The sequence below is a fragment of the Sitophilus oryzae genome, unplaced genomic scaffold (genome assembly GCF_002938485.1).
Source record: "Sitophilus oryzae breed Bouriz unplaced genomic scaffold, Soryzae_2.0 scaffold_1436_pilon_pilon, whole genome shotgun sequence".
NCBI classification, from domain to species: domain Eukaryota; kingdom Metazoa; phylum Arthropoda; class Insecta; order Coleoptera; family Curculionidae; genus Sitophilus; species Sitophilus oryzae.
The window spans coordinates 6,069,034-6,081,945 of record NW_022146100.1 but is presented as its reverse complement, the minus strand read 5'-3'; positions in this window follow the sequence as shown (position 1 = coordinate 6,081,945).

Sequence of the window (12,912 nt, the reverse complement as noted above, 5' to 3'; positions counted from 1 at the left end):
ATTGCTGTTTTTAACATAGTCATGGTATTCTAGATTGAATATTAAAATACGATTTTTTGTTGACATATAATATGTGATATGTCATTTTATTCAGAATGTGAAAATTTTCTATCGAATAAAGTAACAAAAAACCGAGGGTGCCATTTAAAGATCAAAAGTTGTAGTCATTTCCGGTGAAACAGAAAGTGACCAAAAACAATTGAATACGTCAATCAATCTTAATTTATGTCATATACTAATGTACCAAATCTCGTTTTTTTATCTGAAAAAATAAAAAAGTTAGGGGGGTGAGCTGGGTGAGCCACTTTTGAATTGAAAGTCAATCAATCTTAATTTATGTCATATACTAATGTACCAAATCTCGTTTTTTTTATCTGAAAAAGTAAAAAAGTTATGGGGGTGAGCTGGGTGAGCCACTTTTGAATTGAAAGATAGCTAACTTGGGGCACATTTCAAGTACTTAAAAACAATACTGAACAAAATTATCAGTATATGCAAAAGAAAAAAGGCCCTGTTTACATACTCGGTTCAAGATGAGTTCAGTTTTAGTTCAAAATTTTAATAGGTTATTTAGTGACTTATTATCGTTGAAATTAGTTTAAAAATTAGGTATTTGACGATTTAAATTGATCGAGCCATTTTCGAGACTTAAATTGCGCTGTTAATCATCTTACAATCTTATACTACAAGAAAAATATACCCCAATAAAAACACATGGACTCGAGTCTAAGGTATGTACAACCGTGCTTAAGTACAGTGTATTCTAGAATGTATTGCCCCCATAGAAAAATTGTTATTGTTTTCTGTTTAAATCATTGCATTTTAAGACATGTTCGGTCTTAAAATATACATAATATCTCACCTTCAAGTACTACGGAACCCTTGATTTTTTTAATTGAAAAGAATGTTTCACTTCGTTTTTTACCTTGGTTAAACATTGGCTTTATTGCCTGCTTTATTGTCATATATGACATATCCTGATAATTGATAATTGAAAGACGCTAGTATATTACTCCAACATTTCCCACCATTTAGCTTGACACTCCAGTTTTTAGAATCTCCAGCGGGAAATTTAAATACAGTTACTCAGCCCGGCGCCGAATGTGTCCATGGTTGGCAAAAATTAATTTAAAAATCGCGCCCTCTATTACATAACTGGAAGTTTAATTGGTATCAAATATATTATGTCAACTCTACTAAGGCTTTTTAGAGATTTATAAACTCACCTCATCAAATGATAATTTTAGAGCTCTCCTTTGTAGATAATATCTCCAATCCGCCCCTGACTATATTATCTATTTAATGGACCCTGCGTGATTTTTTTATTACTCTATGACTCCTAGGATATTACAACCCAGTCAACTTAATCAATATAGCAGAAAAAATAACTTCAGAATGCATTAGCTTTAAAAAAGAACATTATTTTTTAACTTATTCCCTCCTGAAAACATAAAACGGGTATTTTTGATCAGTATGGATAGCTATGTTCACTGTTATTTAATATATTTAGTGAAACTTTGTAATCGATGTATAACAATGTAGTTTCGCTGACTTTTACGCAGATTGTAATATGATAAAATTTATCGTATGAATAATCAATGCCTATAAAGTGTTACTAAAATTACACAGAAAAATGCATGTAAATATTTGAATAGTTTGCGTGTTGTTATGTTGCTAAAAATATGCTTAACATATTTATGATGAATATATTAAAATATATAAAATATATTAAAATAATCGTTTTATATAAGTTTTTGTTCTTAAATTAAATAAATAATCGATAAACTATCAAATTCGTCCTTTTTTAAAATTATTTTTTTAACTTTTAGTGTTAAAAAATATAATACCTTCATAATATGGGAACATATATATGTAGTAGATTAAATTTACAATACAGAAAACCCAGAAAAGATATAGTAGTTCTTAAAATTTAAGCGAAAAATCAATTTTGTTTTAAAATTTTCAAAGTATACTGTTCAAGAAAAACTCGGTTATTTTGGACTTATTTGAAAAACATAAAGTAAAGAGAAAATATGTTTATTTTATCGAGATCTACCAGCTACCTGAAAATATTTGCACTTATTTAAGACTCACCCTGTATATCTTATTATATGAATGTTTAAGTTTAATATATCTAAAAGCTATCGAAAGGAGAAATTCGCAATTGGAAAAAAACAGAAATAAGAAATATGAATTATTTGTGTGCGTTCATAGAGTCAAATAAAATAAAATAAGAAATATATATTTGCTCATGCGCAGTACGATGAGGCTGGATAAAATTTAACTTTTACGATTGTTTATAGTAATTTTACTATTTATAGTATATTTATTTATTTGTTGCCTACTATATTATACATTTTACTTACGTGAAATTATAAAATAAATTAAATCCAAACTGAAAATATTTGTAGGTTAGAATTAAGTGTGCGCAAAGCCGTTTTCACATAAAATAAAACAAGAAGTTAAAAGATAAAGACTTCTTATTTTATTTGTTATTTTATTTGGCTGTATGAACGCATGTACGGTATCCCATATAACCAACTTTCTTATTTTATTTTATTTTATTCTTATTTTATTTTATTTGGCTGTATGAACCCACCATTACCAATGCCTCCTCTTATTCTACGGCACTGCCCACGTCGCACGCGCCTTACGTTCTCCCGTACGTTATCAGCCCCACGTTGCCACGTTTCTACGCCTTCTACGCTCCAAATCATATATTGGCGTAAAACTCGGTGACTGGGCCCTGTTTAATTCGCCCCCATTCAAAAGAGATTATAGATAAACACATAGGCGTAACTTCAGGGTGGACTGTATGTTTAATATAATGATAGAAAAAGTATTGCAAGGGGAGTATTTATTTTTTTTTTTGGTTTTAGTGGCAAATTATTTAAATCAGATTATGGGTTTTTACATTTGATTAAAATAAGAACAAAACACATATATTTACAGTTTCGTCTAATACACTCACCGACACGAAAAACGGACACCTTCAAATCTTCATATATTTTAAAGTTTTATATATCGGGTGCGTCCCAAAAGTGGCTCACCCTATTACTTTTTTTTTCAGATAAAACAACGATATTTGGTATGTTAGTATATGACATCTTCCCCTAGGAGATGCAAGACCTTGTCGTTGGTGGGGAAGCTCCTGGTCAGGTGCTGGGGGGAATCCCCTCTAGCACTTGGCTTGGTCTAAGAAGCATCTCACTCATCGTCTTGTCCCTGACTGTAGTGTCGAGGCCAGGGAATTGCACCAAGACATATAACGATACCGGGCGGGGCTACGGACAGCCTCAACCTTGGGACACCCCATTGTATTTTACCCCTTACTTCTACATGCGGGGCTCTGTAGAAGTGGACCGACTGTCCCTAGCGACTCATAGGAACAATATGAGATCTGGTAATAATAGTAATAAAAACATCACCGGTGAAGCTGTGGGGAAACCCACTAGCGACACTGGGAACAGTAGCAATGAAAGTTACAAGGGGCCAAACCCAAAGAGAACTACAGGAGAGGTGGCTGACACTTGCGTGAGACCATCCTCCGGAAGTGGCATACAAGCTACCACGTCCTCCAAGGGTCGGGAGCCTACCTCCTACCTCTAAACCCAACAGGCGACACAAACTACCGTTTCGTCTACCCGGCCTGGGTCGTAGCTCCTCGACTGTGAGGGACACGGGTCTCCGTAGGAAGTCCTGGGACTGTATGATGAGTTATAACTCAAGAAAGGGGGACATAACAGATCTCTAAGGTCGCAGAGATTAACCCCCCTCCCACTTATTCTAATTCTTATTCTAATTCTAATTCTAGTATATGACATAAATTAGGATATTGATTGACATATTCAATTGTTTTCGGTCACTTCCGGTTTCACCGGAAATTACTGCAAATTTTGATTTTTAAATAGCACCCTCGGTATTGTTTTTTTCTTTATTCGATAGAAAATGACACACTGAATAGAATGACATATCATACGTCAACTTTTGACATTTTGGCATATGGTTTATTTCAAATTGTAATATGCGGTTCATAACGACAATTTCACTCGTAATACCAAGTGTGTGGTATCAAATTATTCGTAAAAAATGCTTTTCCAAATATGCTAATGCGGCACCCTCGTTCCAATTGGCAAGTGTCTAAATCGACTCTTACTCTCGAGATATCCGATCTCATCCGGCCTCGAACCGGCTTGAATTAGCAGTGTGTGTCAATAGATTTTACACTTTTGCCTTTATTGGACAACAGCACGATACAGAGTTTCGAACCGGTCACCCGTCCATTCACTAGTATCGCCTTACGTCGCTTAACTTCGGTGTTCTAATGGGAACCAGTGTTTTGACGTAGCTGGGCCGTTGCCTTATTGTGTTTTAGAAGACCGATTTTGATCATTTTTTAAACGATTTGTAGCGACCATTATTATATCGTATATATACGAGGGAAAACGAAATGTTGATATTCTGGTGAATATTTGAAATACCCCGGAGTACGTTAACAAAGCAAGGAATTGAAAAATAATTTTAACATCTAGGTACATCCTTTCACGATAATTTGTTTTTTGATTAATCTCAATAACTTTTTTTTTGGAGATATTCGCTTGAAGAAGGCACTAAAATTTGTTCGTATTTTTTACATTAAAACAATGTCTATGTTTTTGGTTTTAGTCAACAGATCTATAAAAGAGTGTTTAGGCTTTATTTAATGTTAGTCTTTGAAATATCATATTATTTTTGTCTGTTGGGCAGTTACTCTAGCTGATGGGCTTTTGTTAAAGCCCTGAGTACTGTATGATGAGTTATAACTCGTTATAACTCAAGAAAGGGGAACACGTCAATGATCAATGCTAAAATTGCCGTAATTACCATAGTATAAGGAAACTAGTAGCTTTTCTTCTTGTTAAATACTTTGGTCTTTTTCTGCCACTCTATATAACCTTTTTCTCGCGTCCCGTGACGTTTGACGTAGCTGTATAGTCGTGGTCTATAACTAGGCAAAGTATAGTCGTAGCACTCGCCATAGTTTCACAGAGATGTATTTAGAAAAATATGAGTTCACAATAAAATAAAATGAAAAAAAATTGATCTTCGAGTAAAAATTTGCTTGAAAACAGAATATTTTCACATTTCGTGTAAGCAACAATTCTTCTGTATCTGAAAATCTTCTGATGGGAAGAAATGCGGAAAAAATATACACTTAATGACATATTTTTAGATTATTATCTATTTCAAAGATTTTCTACAACTTTTTTTAATTTAAACAAGTTTAATTTTAACATTAATGTGTTTGTTTTGTAATAATATATTGGTTAGGTGATTTTCATTGAATAACTAATACATTGAACCACACATTGTACTAAATAATTAGAATAACATATTTAAACTTCAATAATTACTAATAAATATTACAGAAATTTCAAAAGAGAAAAGAAGCAAGAACAATGGGGAAATAGCATCACTACTTTCTCATGTAACAAAAGAATACTTTTTTAGTTATTGTTACCGAGCCCCGAAGGTACCGAAAGAACCGGGAATTAATAATATCGAGTCCCGGTTCTTTGATATCTCAGAAGAACCGGGAATTTCCTGTTCTGAACCCTACTTACCATATTATCAAGAAATTATTTTTTTTACTAAAAACCAAAAAGAATCCAGTTTTTTTTTCGGTACTTTCGGTACTACTAAATTTTTGTTCAATGATGGTGCAATTCGTTAAACAGCAAGCAAGGGATGGTTGTCAAAAGTAAAATCGATAAAAAATTGAGGTTTAAATGAAAATAATATCAAATTATTAAGTAGTTGTCAGTCATGAGAAAATTAACCTGAGCACAAACATGATCATAAATGACTCTCAAAAAAAAACTCAAAGCACAATTGTTTGAATTATCACTACAGCCTTCGCTACAATCAATAGCAGCACACAGTAAGACACTCATTTTTTATCAATCCGTCTCTGTGCCGGCACGCAACGCTCGAACCCCGGTCCCCATCAAGGACCCAAAATCAATGCTAAAATTGCCGTCTTTGTTAATTGCTGTAATTGTTACTGTCTTATTCAAAAGCCAATATCTCCAATAAAAATGAAGCTATCGAGAAGAATCAAAAGACAAACTATCGAGAAAAGACGTACCTAGATGATAAAATAATCTTTAAATTTCTTGGTTTGTTAACATATTCCACAGGGCGTTTCAAACTTTCACAAAAATATCAACATTTTATTTTCCCTCGTATAATTGAGTGATGAAACAAGGGGGGGGGCGGAAGGGGCGGTCCGCCCGGGGCTCCGTCTTTTAGGGAGCCTCCAAATCTCAATAAGTAATTTTTTATTCAACTGGCAAACAACGCCAATATGTGTTCAGTAGTTATCAGTTATAAAGCAATTTGTAGATGGAGTATGCAAACCATACGTATACGCAAACTATAAACAGTATAAATAGAAAAAGATATTTACTTAATTATCAATTATCAGGCCCCAGTAATTCTCAATAGCATTTTCTATTTAGGAAATTAAATCAAGGGGTAATTTTCTTTGTTTAAAATATCGAATAATTATTATTTTTTATATTTTAAAGATCAAAATTATGAATGTAAACTTGAGAGACTGAATTTACTTATTTTAGCTTTTAAGTTATATTTCAATGGTTTCATTATTTATTTTTACCGAATAAACATTTTAAATTACAACCAATACACAGCATAACTTGTATTCTAGCTTTCTAACCGATGGTGAGTAGTGCCGTCTTTAGTATAACGGAGGTCATAGGCCTGAGACAGAGAAGAGGCTCCTCGAATATTGGAGGACTTACAAAATCGCGACATTTTGTCGCGGTATTTCCCTGGAACGGTCGCGAAAGTAACGCGTCTCATATGTGGAACCGATATTTCGATCACTTTTTCATCATAAGTTGCCATTAAATACATGCGAACATTCGCTCGGGGATTTCCCGATTCTAACTGCAGGGCCCGTGAATGGAAGTATAAGGGTCGTTAGCAAAATGATGTTCAATAATTTAATACCTCTAATTTATCACAGTTAGAGTTGGAACGTTTGGTATTACAACTATTGCAAAATAAAACACTAATTCACCACAATACATCAAAACACTTATTTACTTTTGCATTGGAGGGCGCATTTCGCTAACTATGTTAGCATCCTCAGCAGATGATTAAATCTTAGAGTTTTATGTATTGTGGTAAATTATTGTTTAATTTTGCCACCTCTAATTTAGTTGACTATTTATTATTTGTTTTATTACATCAAATTGCATTCGTTTTTCGATTTAAAAATATTATTATAAGTTTTAAAAAATTGATGTTATTGTTTTTGAGGCTTTTTAGAGCTGGGACCCTTAATACTCCGGGGCTCCGGGCCAGGGCCCATCAGCTCTTTACGTAAAGACGGAACTGCCTGATGAGTAACATATTTATGTCTATATCGATTTTTATTATAATTATTACTGTATACAGTGTGTCCCAGGCTGAAAGTGCATTAGAAGTTTCTAGGGAACCACAATATCTAGATCAGAGATTTTTTGCACACCATTGTTTTACAACAAAATTTATCGTTTAAAAATATTTTCAATATGGCGACACTTTCGGAAGTACCGGAAAGTTGATAGCAACTTTCTTATTTTAAATGGGTGCCCCATTTTTAATTACATACTTAAATTCTCTGTACAAATCTATGAATATTGATTTAAACATTCTATACCTAACATTAACCATTTTTGAGAAAAAAAATATTTAAAAATTTTGCAGGAAAAAAAAACCTATCAAAAAAATTTCTATAGTATAAAAGTCAAATTTAGTGATTACCACAGCCAATGTGACATAGAGAGAAGACATGTGGCTATCTATTTCAAAAATTAAATTGTTCAAATTCATAAAATAATGGCGGTAGCTGAATTATTAACATTACAAAAATCATTTTTTTTAAAGGAAACACACTTTTATAAGAAATAAAAAAGTGGATTTCCATTTGAAAATAATGATTTATGATAATTTTTTAATCGCTCAATTCCATGACAGCTGCGGCCATTATTATATGAGATTCGGCTACAATGCTTTTTTCTCACACAATTTAATTTTTGAAGTAGATAGCCACATGTCTTTTCTGTATGGTACAGTGGCTGTGGTAATCATTAAATTTGACGTTTAGGCTATAGGTACACATATTTTTGACAGGAAGTTTTTTTTGTCCAAAAATTATAAATATTTTTTTTCCTCAAAAACGGTTAACGTTAACTACAGGCTGTTTAATATCAAAATTCATAAAATTTTACAGATAATTTAAGTAAAAATGTGTGGAAAAAAAAAGGAAAAATGTAAAAAAATGGGTACACCCATTTAAAATAAGAAAGTTGCTGTCAACTTCCGGTACTTTCGGAAGTGCCACAATATTGAAAATATTTTGGTCTGATCTGGTTGTGAAACAATGATTTGCAAAAAACCTCCGATTTAGATATTGTAGTTCTCTAGAAACTTCTAATGCACGCTCAGCCTGGGACACCCTGTATATTTGAATTTTGTCGACCATTATACATACGTCATTTCATCTTTACAAAAGGTGCATTAGAAGTATATCATTATCTGAACAGACGGGGGGCCACATTTAGCTTCGTCGCCCCGGGCCCCCGACAGGCTTAGTCCGCCACTGAGATGAAAACTTGCATTTTTAATTTAGAAAGATATAATAAAAAGAAAAACAATTTATCTACAAAATGCTTAAAAAATCATCAAATTTGGCCCACTAGAACAAAATATATTAAACTTTAAAATACATCAAAATTCTAAGTTGCCCGGTTTTCGTACCGGCGCCGGTGCTGTGTGTATAATTTAGACAAAAGCTTAACCTTAAATAAAGGGAAAAAATACCAGCCGCATTTAGTTTATTTTATATATTTTATTTATTACATTCTTATAGCATTTTTGTTCACAATCTTATACATTGTTATTTCTATAAAGAATAATATTTAACTTATTAAGTAATTTATAAATAATATATACATATTGAAAAAGCATACTACATAATAAATATGTGACAAAAATAATACAAATATTATAAATTAACTACGTTAACATTAGACTAATTTATTGGAATGTTAGAATACTGTGAAGAAGTTTATCACAAATCAATCATAAATACAGAATATTAAATAGCATATCATTGTAAAATAAATACGAAAAATAATGCCGTTTGCGATGTTTTTGATGATTATTTTTAAGAAACAAAATTAATCTAGAATCGAGGTAACAAAATTAAACCATATTGATTGAAAAAATCTATGTGTTATTATATTCTATTAGATTTATTGTCCAACTTTTTGTTTGATATAAATAAAACTATAATATAAATAGGCTTGGTGCATTTCAGTTGATTTAAAAAAATTCCGACCGCAGCGTTTTAACGGCAGAAATCAGAAGTTTTCGCTATGTATTTCAGGCCGTCATTTTCAGTCCGATATTGAAATCGTGGCTTTGTCATAATATTTAAGTATTTTAGTTTTTTGCCTGTGCAGTTATTGAAACCATAAAAAACTCAAGTACAAGGTTTATGTGATGTAACGCTGTTTCGGGTTTCGGGTAGCAAAAATTAAATAAAAAGAAATCCGAACTAGGCGTCATGTTGTGTTGTGACAATAATTTCAAATGTTAATGAACTTACCGAACAAATGTTAACGCCTAAAAGAGAGCGTAATTACGGGGTTGTTGGGTGCAATAGCATTCAATAACTCAACTTTCCCGGAGATTCAACTCTCCTGAAACAACATTTTACAGCTTCACAGCTTATCACACTGACCTGATCAGAATCAAAAATGGATTCAAGCAGCTCAACGAAACAAGTGAGTAAACAAACTGCCCATTACGTACTCAAAAAATTAAATTTACTATGACCCGGATAAAATATAATTTGCAATATTAATGGTATACTTTTTTAATCAATTAGTGCTTAAATTTTTTATGAATATCTTCTAAAATTATAATTATGTACCTTCAAAAAATTTCGTTATAGCCGAAATAGCCCAAGTGGTGTCTTCACTAGCGAAACCGGTGCGTAAAACTATGCTCGCTACCGTAGTTGACTATGTTTCTTTATTAGCTTCAATAATAAATTATAATACAAGTGACACCTTCTGAATATATCCAAATATTTACTTTTTTATTTTTAGAATTTTCACAAATTATACTTCCTAACACTATCAGAATTATATAAAGCTTTTTTCGTGTACTCGCTATTTAAACCCGTCTATTTGTATATACCGATTGTTTACGAGATTCTCCGATTGAGGCAGCACCGGCGGAGAATGCACCAAGCCTATATAAGTTACTGACCTTAGATTTACAAGAAAATATTTCAATAATCATACACAAACATCAGACTGAATTGATTAAAATAAATAAGTTATAGTCAAATGAGATTCGTTATTCACAAAGAAAAATTATAAATTTTAATTGATTAACTATGTAGTTTAGTACGAAAATTATAATTATAGCCAATTGCAGTCTACACTATATACATATTTTTTTAATATTAATACATTGCTCATTTTTTTTTCTTTTACCTACATTTACGTAAATATATTGGGAGGTTTGATCTGATGATGGCTTTACATCTACAATATAGGTCGTCAAAAATAAATAAAACACAGAGTGACAATTTGAAAAGTTACAGGCGGAAATAATATTAAACAACAATAATTTCTACTCTGGAAGATCTGAAGTACATATCCGAGGATTTGGATTTGATCTTTATGATTTTTTTTATCTTAGAAAATATTTAAATTGCCAGTTTTTCAAAGATCTTACTTTTAAACAATGCTATCCCAAAAAAGATTATTACAATTTAAAACTTTTATATTAGGCTGTAATGAGAAAGTATTAAGCTTTTCAACCACGTGATGTGACACAATGTAAGTTCGTTTAAAAAAACACGAGGTGCTACTCTCTCAGGGGTAAGGTAAAAAGTTCATATTGGAAACTCACATTGCGGTAAAATCCAAAATATACCCTAATATGTATTTCAGTTTTTCCCCATATTATTTATGGGGGATAGGGATATTCCCAATTGATACTCCCAATAGTCCAGGAGGCAGTAAAGATTTTTGGTACTTATTTTCCCAGTCAGAAAACACCGATAGAATTATTCTGTATCTTATTCTAAGCAAATTTCATATATATGATGAGTTGGGGTGGAAAACGCTTTATAAAAATAGTTCTATTAGTAAGAGATGTTGTACAATTAAGACAAAAAAAAATAATCTGTGAGAATGGGTAATATGTCTGGCAAAAAAATGGATAAACATTATTGAAACCATTGCCCTTATTTTCGCAGGCCCAAAAATTTGTCAGATGATAGTTTATATTATAGTTACCGCTGTAAATGCAGTCTGGCTCATATGGAACAATCCTGAAAGCCTTTCTAGACTCGTCCAATGCTCGTCAGGCGCGCTAAATACGCGTTTATACAGATGTAATAAGTAATCTCTACATGTTTTTACTTTTCTTAATTACATAACGATAAAAACATTATTAGTTTAGGGCGAAATTTGACTATGGAAGGAAGGAATGGACCAAGAATCCATAAAACAAGGTTTTAGTCCGTCAGTCATCAAAAAACTTCATTCGCCAATATCATTGTAATTATCAGAGATACAAGAAAGTTGTAAAAAATGTCTATACCAATGTGGCGTATTCATCACTCCAAAAAAAATCCTTTTGTAAACACTTCTGCGTTAAACCTAAACGGACGCTGCTTGTCAGAAGTTATGTTTACAGTAATACAAATTTGCCTAACAAAGAAAAAAATGCTTAACGTTTCGGAAAGTTATCTCTTTCCGTCGTCGGAAGCAAAAAATACAAAGAATAAAGAAAAAAAAACTATTTAAAATGTTTAAATTCAACTATTCGAGAACACTTTACTTTTTTAAAACAGATACGTCTACAAGAAACCGTTGACGTTCTGTTAAAATGACATTATATCAGAGATTATATCAAGTTAAACTTCAAAATTAACAATTACTATCTGATAACAATTACTTAATAAGGTGAAACCAAAAAGCACCAAACTTTCTGTATGATTATTTTTAAATTTTACGTATGTTATGTTTATTTATGTTATGTTCTTTAAAATCAAAGAAGCGATTGCCATACATTACTAACATCTACAGATGCATGAGCAATACATTTATTTTTATTAGACTGAATTAAAAACGCATCTTTTATTTTTCTTTTAGAGGCTATCTCTTCTTTCATTATAATTTTGGCGTTATTAAAATTTATTCTGTGCCCTGTGTCCCATGAATGCTGACAAATTTTAGATTTGTGAAAATCTCCCTTTCTAAAATAATCTTTATGTTCTTTAATTCTAACATTTAAGGGTCTAGATGTTTCACCAATGTAAAATTTATCGCATTCACAGGGTATTTGGTATAATACATTTTTTGTTTGTTGTACTGTATTCATTGGTTTAGTATGTGATAAAATGGATCTAAGATCTAAGTGTATTTTGTGTTTTGAAAGACGTTTGTATGTTAAGAAAATTGTTTTAATAAATGTCAAATATTTGTTGTAGGAAATTTAATTCTCTAAAAAACCTGGTCAAGGTGACTTGTTCTAAACTTCATCATATGAATGTGTTTGGATCTAGAGCGATTTTTGAAATTAAAAGTAATGCTTCTTGATTTTCCTATATCGAAAATCACCAAATTGCAGAATGTCAAAAATTTTCGCATCTAAAAATACGAAATGTACGATCTGATTTCTGCGAATCTGGCGGGGCTTTCGTGATTGTAAATGACAGTATTATTTATCATGTGACAAATTTTCAAATCCGGGGAAATAAGAGCAAAAATTTTGTAGTTTTTGCAATTTTCAGGATTCCGCCAGATTTATTTGTCAATTTCGTATCAAATGATA